The sequence below is a fragment of the Zingiber officinale genome, chromosome 9A (genome assembly GCF_018446385.1).
Source record: "Zingiber officinale cultivar Zhangliang chromosome 9A, Zo_v1.1, whole genome shotgun sequence".
Classification (NCBI taxonomy): domain Eukaryota; kingdom Viridiplantae; phylum Streptophyta; class Magnoliopsida; order Zingiberales; family Zingiberaceae; genus Zingiber; species Zingiber officinale.
Window position 1 is genome coordinate 110,550,133 of NC_056002.1, and position 13,966 is coordinate 110,564,098.

Here is a 13,966-nt window from a genome sequence, read left to right on the forward strand (position 1 = left end):
CCATTAGCTATCACCCAGGAAAAGCTAATGTGGTTGTTGACGCACTTAGCCTGAAGTCTAGAGTGACTTTGGCTTGCCACCGAGTTGTGGCTACAGATAGAGCAGGGTATTCTTGTTACCATGGTTGCTTAATCGTCGATCAGGACGAGGATCCGAGAGGCCCAGGCTGGTGATCAGTATTTACAGTTCATTGGCAACCAGCTAGGTTCTGGGCAGCAAACAGAGTTCACCCGCGTTGATGTGGGTATTATATATTACCAAGGCCGATTATGAGTGCCTCCAGTTCACCGGTCAGGGAGGAGTTACTTGAGGAGGCTCATCGCTCCCGACTGGCTATCCACCCAGGCGGTACCCATATGTACCGAGATTTGAGGTGTTCCTGTTGATGGAATGGTATGAAGGAAGACATCGCGGAATTTGTAGCTAGATGTCTTGTTTGTTAGCAGGTGAAGGTTGAGCACTAAATACCTGTCGGATTGTTTCAGCGGGTTCTTGTTCCTGAGTGGAGATGGGAACACATTACCATGGACTTTGTGGTAGGATTGTCGAGGACACGACGAGGCCATGACGCGATTTGGGTAATCGTTGATCGATTAATCAAATCTGCGCACTCGTTAGTGATCCGGAAGACTGATTTTTCTGGATCGATTGGTAGATCTGTTTTGCCTGGAGATCAGCAGATCACGTGATGTCGCGTTGACTATTATTTCGGATAGAGACCCCCGGTTTACGTCTCATTTTTGATAGAGTCTGCAGCAGGCCTTGGGCACGCGGCTCTATTTCGGTGATAGTCAGAGCGGACCATTTAGACTCTAGAGGATTTGTTGAGGTCATGTGTATTGGATTTTGGAAGCAGTTGGGAGGACCATATGCATTCGGTAGAGCTCGTCGACAACAACAGCTTTCATTCGGTTATCCAGATGGCACCGTTTGAAGCGTTGTATGGTAGACCTTGTCGGACACCCACCCTCTGGTATGAGGTTGGGGAGGCCCAGTTGTTGGAACCTCGTAGAGCTCAGCGTGAGGCAGAGTTGGTCCATGCTATTAGATGGAGAGTGTCAGAGGCACAGGACTGCCGAAAGAGTTATGCTGACCGGAGTCAGAGACTCTTAGAGTTCTCTATTTGCGACCAGGTATTTCTGCGAGTTTCACCCACGAAAGGGGTGAAGAGATTTGGTCTCCGAGGTAAGCCAGCTCCGTGATACATTGGATCTTTCCAGATCTTGGAGAGGATTGGAGCGGTAGCTTACTGGCTAGCACTACCACCCTCCTTGGTAGGCGTGTACTATGTATTCCACGTATCTATGCTGAGAAGATACGTACTTGACCCGATGCATTGTGCTGACAGATATATCAGTTCCCGTTCAGTCTGACGTCACTTATGAGGAGGTTCCGGTACGGATTCTAGACCGGGAAGAGCGTCAGTTGCGGAACAAGACTATCCGACTGGTTAAAGTCGGATGACAGTATTATTTGGACGAGGAGGTTACTTGGGAGCTCGAGGATACTATCCGAGCTCGATACCCCATTTTTCATTTGGAATGTGTGATTTTATTTACCGTTCAGCATTTATACTCGTTACTTGTTGTTAGTATTTGCTGATGGTAGATAACGAAATTTGGGGACCAAATTTTTATTAGTGGGGGAGAATGTAAAATACCGAAAATAGGCGAATATTAATAAGGGAATTTTTCGGAATTTTTGAAAATTTTCCGAGAATTTTTCGAAGCTCGTACGGACGAGTTAACGGGGATAAAAATGGGGTCCGGGAAAGCCTGTTTAGGCTACCACATTTTAATGAGGAAAAGTTGAATTATTATTATTATTTTTCTTTTATTTTCTTTCTTTTTCTCCTTTTCCTCTCTTCCCATCGCCGTTTCTTTCCTCCCGTGGTCGTGCCCTAATCTACTCGAGCTCCTTCTCTTCTCACCCGGCGGTTTCTCCCCTTTGCCTCTTCCTCCTAGCCTCTGCCCTAGCGCCGACGCCGTCGTTCTCTTCTCCTCTCCGCGTCGACACCAACACAGTGTGCTCTAATTCTTGGTCTCTGGCTTCCCGCTCGGAGCAGCGCCGCGCCACCCGATTCATCTTCGTCGCCGGCGCAAATCCATCACCACCTACTACGGGAAGCCACCCTCGGATTGATGGGGGCTGACGTTAGAGTATTGGTGTTGCCCTAGCCTCTTCACTATTGCACACCGCCGGCCAAGACCCGAGCAGTGCCGATAAGCCGACTCTCCTTTCCTCTGCCCTAGGGACGGCAGACGACCGTCCCTCTGCTGACCATCGCTGGAGACTACCGTTTTTTTTTTCCCGATTAGCCATGAGCCACAGTGTAGAGCCACTTCTCGCAACAAGCAGCCAAGATTGTTGTTGTGCCCCGGGTTTCCTCTTGTTGCCGGATCCAAACCAAGGCTGTAGTGATACAGCAAGTGGTGATTTTTGGGTATTTTGATTAGGGATCAGTGATCAGCAGCTGAGGGAAAATGATTGGCACCATTGTAGATACGGCAGATTTGGGTGTGTACGGTTCGTATCATATTTCATGCTTGTTTGATCATTTTAGCTTCGGACAACACTGATTTCGGGTGATTTTCAGTTCCGATGATCTAGCTTCGACGGTGAAGCCTCGGGTCGTATTCCACCATCGGTCACTTGGTTGTGAATGGAGGTAAGGAGTAGGTAATTGGTTTTGGATGTAGATCATAATGAATTTGGATTATTTGATTAGTTGATATATGTGTCGAATTAGGACTAAATCGGGTAAGATGTTATGATTAACCATATTTATTGCAAGTCCTAATTCGAATGGATTAGAAACGATTGAGGAGATAAATGATTCAATTAGGGTCTATAATTGGATCTGGATTTATGTTAGTTTCTTGAGGATTTGATTTAGCTAATTTATTCATATGTACTTAGTGGAATCTGTATATCATGTATTACAGGACTTTGATTTGAGACGGTGTCTCGACGAGGATTTATTCGGATACGATCTTTTTATTGGAGGCGGGTACCTCTTGACTTATCTTTTATGATATTGTCATTGGATATGCATAGTATTTTATAACTACATGCAATGAACATGTTTGCCGTTGGTATGTCACTGTTTGATATCCTTAGCATGTTAGGTTTGTCACCTGTGATGTATCAGTGCTTATATCTCGTGATTTGTTGTCATGATTATCTTGTTACCATGAGTATCTTTGTTTCTAGAGTGACATACCATGCTTACTGAGGTTAGGACTAGGATTTGGATAGTTGTTTCTGGCCTATATATCTAGATTATCTGATACTTAGGTTTTTGTGCCATATCAGATTTGTGTACCTCTATTTGTATATCATATATGATTCGGGTGTTTAGACCCTGATTCTTTGATCTGTGTATATTGTTGGTACATATGCTATAGAAGAGGGATATGATTTGGGTCTAGGTTGTTATACCTTAGAGGATTTGTATACCCTAGATCCGTGGATTTGGCTTACTGATACTGTGGTACCCATATTATGTATATATGGATTTTTCTATGCTGATCAGGATATTCCATACTTATTATGTTCAGGACATAGGTTTTTGATATTTTATCTGACCTGTGTACTTTAGATTTTGGTATGTGACCATCACTTTTACAGTACCCATTTTGTATATATGGATATGGTTATATTGATCAGTTTTTGCTATACATAGTGACATGCATCATGATTTCATGCTGTGCGATTGTCGGCTCCACTATGGTTGAGCCCATCGCCAGTTACATGTACTGCACACACCCCCACTCATGGTTTAGTGGTATATCAGGCAGGTGTGTGGCGGTTCTGCTGTTTGGCTCCGTTGGTCTGAGGACTCAGCGTGGTAGCCGGCAGTCAGTTCCGCTCTGTTTGGCTCCGCTGGCATTTAGTGTAGCAGCGTAGTAGCCGGCAGACGGTGGACTCTGTTTGGCTCCGTTGGTCAGGTGACTCAGCGTGGTAGCCGGCAGAGATACCTCCCCGTCATCGTGTACCGGGAGATGAGAGCATTGAGCTCCCCCATTTATGATTTGGGGTCACAGGACAGGAGTACTCCGACAGCATCCCGTCCACTCGGTCACTCATCAGGAGTAGTGACGACAGAGTGCACGGTTGTCACAGCCCTACCCACTCGGTCTCACCATTTGTGTGTGTGAGCTGACTGACTGGCGTCAGGGGTGACCAGGACGCATCATTAGCATCATATGCATTGATGCATTTATATTCTTATGATTTTGTTTGCTGCATTTGGTTGTTGCATTTTGGTTGGATGCATACTTTTGACCTGCATACAGGATTATTGACACTTTCGGTTTGACGACCCTTTTGTCTGGATAGGAGTTCCTGGTGAGTACAGCTTCCTCAGCTACCTTTTAGTTTTGCGTATTCCCTATTTATGATTAAGAAGCTGTATTCCATGTTAGTTGCTGTTAGATATATCTTACTACTCATGTTCATTGGTATTCGCTGAGTTGTTGAACTCACCCCCGTTGATACTATCTTTTTCAGGTACCAGGTTGGTTTTGGGTGTCGCTTGGAGTATCCTGTCTGCTGGTCCCCACGTCACATCAGAAGACTTATCGGTTTCACGTATGTTTTGTTTGTTTTATGTATCAGTTTGTTTAGCTATGTACTCTGGTTTTATTTTTGGGGAGTTGATGTTGTTATGTGGTGTTTTGTATTTGTTATTGGTTGTGTAAGTCTAGCCGGCTAGCAGTTATGTGTTTTGGTTTTGGTACAGCCGAGTAGGCTGCTTTATTTTTAACTGTGTGGTTGTGTCAGCCAGAGGCTGAATTTGATATTAACTGCGTGGTGTTTGTTTTCTTTTATTGTTATTATTCCAGCCGCATGTGGCTGAGGTATACAGTGCTTGTAGAAAAGTTTCAGATTGTCCGCCGTACAGGGGAGATGCTGCCGAAATTTCTTCGGACAGAGACTCCTCTGGGGCGTGACATTTTGTCTATTTTATAGACGAGTATTCGAGATAAGGATACATTTACTTGATGCGTCGTAAGTCTAAGTATTTTGATTAGTTCAAAGAGTACGAGGCTGATGTGGAGAAATGTCAAAGTAAAAGTATCAAGACACTATGGTAAGATCATAGTGACGAGTACCTCTTAGGATAGTTTAGGAGTCACTTATCAGAAGTCGGGATTCAATCCCAACTAACTGCACCTGGTACACCCCAACAGAATGTTGTGGAAGAAAGAAGGTATAGGACTTTTATGGAAATGAGTAGATCGATGATAAGTTATTCAGAAAATTACCAAATTCGTTTTAAGGATATATTTGTTAGAGTGTATACTAAAAGTCTAGCTTTTGTAAACATTTATTTTGAAATAAAAAATTATTTTTGGTCAAAAATATCTACATTTATGTTAATTGTAGTTGTTCAATTAATTTATATCGTAGATAACATGGTGTGTGGTGTCATACACAGAAGATCATGTTATCAGTTTTTTATAAATTATAAACAGTTGCTCACAACTAAGATGGAAAGGAACAAACCATTAGAATAGTCGTAGTGTAATTAAGTATTAATTTAGCTTGACTAATAAATTACACTGATACACTCTAAGTGTATTGAGTAGGACCATTTTAGGTAAGTTCTTTTTATACTGACTTAATAAAAGAGCAACACCTTAGTTATTATGGAAGTGTGTGCTCTTAATTCTAATATAATAACAAGCACATATATTTAGTATTTATTTCTTTAACTTATCAAAGAGTGAGATTTAGCTCGATAAATCAATAAGCCCGATAAGTTGGAAAATGATATTACTTATAGTGTGTGTTGTTGATTAGAGAAAGAAACTGTGTCCTATTTATCTAGGTTGAGAATGTCCCCAAGAGGAGCTCATAAGGATTGTCATGTTAAATCCTGCAGGTGGACTTAGTCCAACATGACAATGAAGTTGAGTGATACTACTCTTGGAGGTAGATATTAATTAAGTGAGTTGTCAGTAACTTACTTAATTAGTGGGCATTCATTATCTTAAACACAGGTAGACTAACACACTTATGATAAGAAGGAGCCCATAATGTAATTTGGGATTGGTGTGGTAGTGCAATAATAACTCTCTAGTAGAATGAGTTATTATTGATAACTTGAGTTGTGTGTTCGGGGCGAACACGGGATACTCAAGCTCATCGGAAGGCCAAAACCAATTTCTCATCTAGGCCCCTGTCGTAGCCTCATTAAAGCCTCAAGTCCATCCAATGAAAGTCCATCTTGGTGTCCAAGAAGGGCCGGCCCAAGGCTTGGTGACCAAGCCAAGGGTCGGCCATAAAATCCTTCAAGGTGGCCGACCTTTGCTTTGTGCAAAGGGGCCGGCCACAATAATTCAAAGATGAGGGGGTATTTTAAATTTTTTAAATCTTCTCTTTATAGATATCTATAAGTTTTAAAAGAGAGATTTTAAATTTAAAAACTTTCCTTATTTGAATTAGGTCACATGGTTTAATAGAGAGTTTTAAAAATTTTAAAACTGTCCTTTTTTAACCATCCTCATGGTTTTTTAGGAAAAAGGAAGAGAAGTTTTAAAATTAAAATTTTCTATTTTTATAACCATATTAAAAAAGGAAATTTTAGAAGAGAAGTTTTAAATTTTAAAACATGGTTTTAATTTTTAAAACTTTCCTTTTTTAACATCCACTCTAGGAAAGAGAGCTTGTAAAATTTTATAAGAAGATTTCTTCTTTTATAAAATTTTATAAAAATTATTTCTTCTCCTTGATGATGTGGTCGGCCACCCTTGCTTGGTGCCCAAGCAAGGGGTCGGCCAAATTAAATCATCAATCAATCCATGATTAATGATTGATTCAATCAAGAGGAAAGAAAAAGAAAAAATTAAAAGGGAAAAAGAAAAACAAGAGGAAGATTTTAATTTTTGTAAAAAGTTTTTCCTTATTTGCCTTGGGCAAATAATATAAAAGAAAGGGAGGGGAGGCCTCATGAGATAACAATTCTTATTTCATGTTGGAGCTCTTCTTGTGGTCGGCCCCTCTCTCTTCTCTTTTCCCCTTGCTCTCTTTTCCTTGGTGGTGGTGGTGGCCGGTTCTTAGAGAAGGAGAAAAAGACTTTGGGTGGTGTTCATCTTGGAAGATCGTCGCCCACACGACGTCCAAGGCGAGGTGAGGAATACGGCAGAAGATCTCGAGGTCATTAGCATACAAAGAGAAGGTATAACTAGTAATTTTCTTCCGCATCATACTAGTTGTTTTTCTTTATATGAATTCCAAACACAAGAGGCATTAGATTCTAGTTTTCGGATTTGTTTCGAAATTATGTTTTTTTTGTTTTACGAATTTGTGATTCGATTGTTATTTTTGGTTAAATCTAGAGTTATATAAGGAAATTAAATATTAGCTTTCCTTAAAAGGCTTTGTCTAGGCGGTGGTGGATGCTCCCATACCCAAGAAAGTCATGTGCCTCGCCATGTAGTCCTGGAAGCCAATTTTGGAAATTAATATTTAATGGAATTTATAACGTAGGTGGATTTGGATCAATAGTGTTAAGTTCCGCTTGCGATCCAAATCTAAACCATTAAGAACAGATAAGTTAAATTTGGAATCAATGATGTTAAGTTCCATCTGCGATTCCTAATTTAACTTCTAAAGAACACAATAGGTTGTTTAGGAAAAGTTTGACACTTGTACAAAATTTTTGTACAGTGGAACCGGTACGATCTTTCTAGGACCAACCAACAATATTTTGGAAACAGAAGTGAACATAGTACCTCCTAAGTCAGAACTCTCTACTCTCATAGAATTACAAAATAGACGTAAGCCTAATATGAAGCATATTCGGATTCGGGATAGTTCAGCACATGTGCTGAAGGGAGACACTGATAAGTTGGACAGGAGTTAACTTGTTTGTGGGTTATCCTAGAGAAACGAAAGGAGATTTATAGTCCTAAAAAAATCAGAAGGTCATTGTAAGCACCAATGCCCGATTTTTAAAAGAGGACTATGAAATGAACCACAAGCCCATAAGTAAAATTTGTTCTTAAAGAAATAATAAAGGACATGTCTAATCTAGTACCAACTGTACAAGATGAAATATCACAAGAAACTACAACACGTATCACAAATGATACACAAATACAGACAGTGTCTCGTCATAGTAGGAGGGTTGTGAGGCAACCTTAAAGATTCATGTTTTGGGAGAGTCTTTGGACCTGATCCCTAGTGAACATAAACCTGATTCCCCGGACATATGACGAAGCACTCCAAGATAAAGATGCAGCATCTTTGCAAAGAGCAATGAATATAGAATTAGAATATATGTATTCTAATAGAGTCTGGGAGCTTGTAGAACCACCAGATGGTGTAAAAGCCATTCGGTGTAAATAGGTCTACAATAGGAAAAGAGGGATAGACTGGAAAGGTGGAAACTTTCAAAGCAAGGCTTGTTGAAAAAGGAAACTTTTTCACTAGTAGCCATGCCCAAGTCTATCCAGATTCTTTTATCTATTACTGCTCATATGGATTATGAGAATTGGTAAGTGGATGTCAAGACAGCTTTCCTTAATGGAAGTCTTGAAGAAAGCATCCATATAAAGCAACCAGAGGGGTTCATTGCAAAGGGCAAAGTGCATCTAGTATGTAAGCTCAATCGGTTTATTTATGGACTGAAGCAAAGCTTCAAGGTCTTGGTTCATCCAGTTTAAATGAAGTAATCCAGACCTATGGATTTATTCAGTGTCCGGATGAGTCTTGTGTATACAAGAAGTGTGATGGAAGCGTGGTGGTATTTCTTGTACTATACGTAGATAACATTTTTGATAGTTGGAAACAATATCAAAGTGTTGTTGGAAGTAAGGGTATGGTTGTCCAAGTAATTCGATATGAAGGACTTGGGAGAATGCGCACACATTCTCGGGATCAAAGGGATCACAAGAAAAGAATATTGTGCTTAGCACAAGCTTCATATAACGAGCTCGTTTTAGCATGTAAGATTCCAAGAAAGATTTTATACCTTTTAGACATGGAGTAGCTTTATCTAAAGAGATGTCTTCGAAGATATCAAAGGAGATAAAGGACATGAAGGCAGTTCCTTATGCTTCGGCTGTCGGAAGCCTAATGTATACTATGAACGAGACCGGATATCTGTTTTGCCGTGGGCATGGTTAGCAGATATCGAAGTAACCGAGGACCGGGACACTAGACTGCCGTAAAGCATATATTAAAGTACCTTAAAGGCACTAGAGATTATATGCTAGGCAGACGATTTGATCCCTGTGGATTACACAGATTTTTGACTTCCAATCAGATAGGGGCAATAGTAAGTCGACCTCAGGGTTTTGTGTTTACTTTAGGAAGTGAAGCCATAACAATGGAGGAGTGTTAAACATAGTTGTTTTTCGGACTCCACCATAGAAGCTAAGTATGTGGCAGCCTCTGAGGTAGCTATAGAAGTTATATGGCTCAGTAACTTCATAATGGACTTAGATGTGATTCCTGGTTTGCCCAAAATCATCACAATTTATTGTGATAATAGCGGTGCAATTGCAAACTCGAATGAACAACGAGCCCATAAGGCGAGTAAACACATAGAGCGCAAGTACCACCTGATACGAGACATCGTCAAGCGAGGAGAAGTTGTCGTCGCCAAGATTGCATCAGCAGATAACCTGGCAGATCCTTTCACTAAGGCCCTTCCAGTGAAAGCTTTTGATCGGCATGTGGAGGGGATGAGAATCAGATGTATGACAGCAGATATGACAGCTTAGTCTTTTAGTATAAGTGGGAGATTGTTAGAGTGTATACTAAAAGCCTAGCTTTTGTAAACATTTATTTTTGAAATAAAAGAATCACATTGGTCAAATATCTATATTTATTTGTTAAGTGTAGTTGTTCAATTAATTTATATTGTAGATAACATGGTGTGTGGTGTCACACACAGAAGATCATGTTATCGGTTCTTTATAAATTATAAACAGTTGCTCGCAACTAAGATGGAAAGGAACAAACCGTTGGAAAAGTCGTAGTGTAATTAAGTATTAGTTTATCTTGACTAATAAATTACACTAATACACTCTGAGTGTATTGAGTAGGACCATTTAAGGTAAGTTCTTTTTATACTGACTTAATAAAAGAACAACACCTTAGTTATTATGAAAGTGTGTGCTCTTAATTCTAATATAATAACGAGCACATATATTTAATATTTATTTCTTTAACTTATCAAAGGGTGAGATTTAGCTCGATAAATCAATAGGCCCGATAAGTTGGGAAATTAAATATTAACTTTCCTTAAAAGGCTTTGTCTAGGCGGTGGTAGATGCTCCCATACCCAAGAAGGTCATGTGCCTCACCATGCAGTCCTGGAAGCTAATTTTAGAAATTAATATTTAATTGAATTTATAACATAGGTTGATTTCGATCAATAGTGTTAAGTTCCGCTTGCGATCCAAATCTAAACCATTAAGAACAGATAAGTTAAATTTGGAATCAATAATGTTAAGTTCTATTTGCGATTCCTAATTTAACTTCTAAAGAACACAATAAGTTGTTTAGGAAAGGTTCGACACTTGTACAAAATTTTTGTACAGCGGAACCGGTACGATCTTCCTAGGACCAACCAACACTCCTCCGCCGAGCCACCGCCACCCGATTCGGCCGATTTACTGAGCCTTAGGTTGCATTCACAACCGACCGACTTCCTCCTCCCTGGGGGCGCGACACCGCCGTCCTTCTCTAACCCCTAGCTTCTGATCGCAACACCAGCTGTGCGCTCTCTTCATCGCCGCCTCACTCTTCTTCGATCTTCGTTGTGAACGTCCTACCGCTGGGCACAACCGTCGCTGGAAGGGGGAAACATCAGGGGAGGGCTGAAGGCAGAGCATTGCTGCCACTTGAAGAGTTCTCCCATGGATTTCACCAGTGGAGAGGAAGAGGTAAGATGAATATATTTGGTTGGAATTAGGTTATGGTTGGACTAGTGATTTTCATTCCTAGATCTGATCCATGATCTCTACTTTTAATCTCATGATTGATTTTTGACTAGTAAGGAAGAATCCAGCAAGGTGGTTTTCACTCTGAGGTGTTCTTATCCAGTAGCTGCTTACTTTGAATTTGCAGCAGCCAGCAACCCCTCATTCCAGCAGCAAACGACCCTTCATCAGCAGCAATCAGCGGCTGTGATTTAAGGTAAAGTGTAGGATCGTGATACATTTTGTAATGAATTTGGATTTACATGGTTAGATGTTATTCATCTTGTTCGTTAGGTTTAACCCGAATGATGGAATAATTAACCCTAGTTGAACGTTGGGATATATTTAATTAGGGTTTAAATGTCAAGTCTAATCTAAGCTGCGGTTAGATCCGAATTATTAGTTAACTGAGAATAAATGAACGAATTAGGGTTTTGGTAAATAAGAAATTACTTTAGCTATGTGAAATATATGTAGCTAAATTAAATGTGGCTATTACAGGACATTGATTTAGGACGAGCACTTCAACGCAGAGGTTATCTAGCTCGATCTCCATTTTTGAGGCGGGTACTTTGACTTATCTTTTAAGATATTGTCGTTTGATATGCATAGTAATATTTAACGAGTAGTAATATTTATGTTCATTTCTGCATTGGTATGTCATTATCTATTACCTGAGCATGCTATATTTATTTCCTGCTGTTGCATTCATATTCCTTTGATTATATATGACCTTAAGGTAATGACATACCATGCCTTATAATGTTCATGACCTAAGTTTTTATACAATATCTGACTTATGTACTTAGACCATTGATTTGATCTATTTGTCCTATGGTACAAATTATGTAGAGATGGATAGGATCAGGATATTTCCATGGTTAGTGTCATACACCATCTCGCATAATTGCATGTTGTGTGATAGTCGACTCTATTATTGTTGAGCACATCGCCAGTTACATGGATCTGCACACACAACCACTCATGGGTTAATGGTTTTTATCAAGCATGGTGTATTGCAGCAGGTTGTTCTATCAAGGGATCCGCTGGTCCACTCATGGGTAGTGTAATATAGCGTAGTAGTAGGACAGAGATTCCTCCTCTGGATTGTTTCAAGGAGATGAGAGCATTGAGCTCCCCTACTTATGATTTGGGGTAGGAGGATAGGAGAACTCTGACAGCATCTCGTCCACTCGATCGCTCAAGAGCAGTGATGGCAGAGTGCACGGTTGTCACAACCCTACCCACTCGGTCTCACCATCATGTGTGAGACGACTGATTGGCGTCAGGGGTGACCAGGACATGTTGCATCATATGCACTGACTGCATTTATTACTTGTGTTTGTTGCACTTTATATGCTGCATATTTGGTGGATGCATATGTTTGACATGCATATAGGATTTATGATACTCTGGGTCTGACGGCCTTGTTATCCCTATACCCAGGTCCTGGTTAGTATAGATACTCCTTTCCCTTACAGTTTTACATTTTCCATATGATATATCCAGGAGACTGTGCACATATCTATTATTAGTTGTTATTTCTTAATATGCATGTCAGTAGTTATCCGCTGAGGACTTGTCTCACCCCATTGATATTACTATTTTCAGGTTAAGGCTGTCCAGAGGATTTCCAGTCGCTAGTTCCCCCCTCTAGGTTGCGAGGATTTCTGTTTTGAATCTTTGCCTTGGTTTTTCTTATTATGTTATCGTCTATGTTTTCAGACTTGTACCTTTTTGGCACTTTGAATCTTGTATGATCCTTTACTATCGATGAGTTTTTATTTGGTATATTTTCCTACATGCTTGCTTGGATGACAGAAGAGGTAGGTTTGGAAGTATGCTGGTGATTTGAGTTTTATGAGTGCAGTTGAGTAGGATATTTGAGATGATTTCTTTATCGTTGCTTAGGTTTGGTTTTTACTATTAAACTACGTGGGTGCTTATATATATGTTCCGGCTGTGTTGGTCGAGGTTTATGTGGCCCAGAGGACTTGTAGGTACATCTCAGATTGTTACCCATACAGGGGAGATGCTATCAAAATTTCTTCTGGCAGGGACTCCCTCGCACCACATCTGTAACGCCCCGACCCGGGTGGGCCCCACCCTCGGACCGAACCAGGAACGCCTCCAGAATTGCCCATCGGATTGACGACTAGCTCCACAGACCACCGGAGGTCCTTGTAGCGTGCTTTATCCTCACTTGCACGCACCCTGGAAAACTTCTCAGGAGGTCACCCATCCTCAGATTTCTCTAAGCCAAGCACGCTTAACTTTGGAATTCTTAAGTTTGAGCTTCCGAAAAGAAAGGTGCACCTTGGTGATATGGATAGTACCATCTAACCTTTTAAGTCATACTTAACCAGAATCTCAGAACCGGGGTATTACAATCACCCCACTTAAAGACAACGTCCTCGTTGTGTAACCATGAATCACACCACAGATAAATCCTAGAATCTCCCTCACTAGGTGGTGCCCTGGGTGCTCCTGCCATAGGCGCACTCACGGTTGCAACCTGGCTCTGATGCCATCTGTAACGCCTCAGCCCGAGCGAGCCCCACTCCCGGACCGAACCAGGAACGCCACCAGAATTGCCCATCTGGTTGACAACTAACTCCACAGACCACCGGAGGTTCTTTCAACATGCTTTGTCCTCACTCGCACGCACCCTGGAAAACTTCCCAAGAGGTCACTCATCCTTAGATTTCTCCGAGCCAAGCACGCTTAACTTTGGAGTTCTTAAATTTGGGCTTCCGAAAAGAAAAGTGCACCTTGGTGATATGGATAGTACCATCTAACCTTTTAAGTCATACTTAACCAGAATCTCAGAACTGGGGTATTGTAATTTCATTGATCTATGCACATTTTCTTAACTTGTTTTCAAGATGTATTAGATTATGGTCTGAATCTACAGCGTTGACACAATCCCGATACCAAAAGCACGAGATTCATATCCCACGAGGGTTTGGGGATGAAATGAAAAAAGAACCCGATCTTCCGACTCATAGAAAATTGAGACGTAGAGA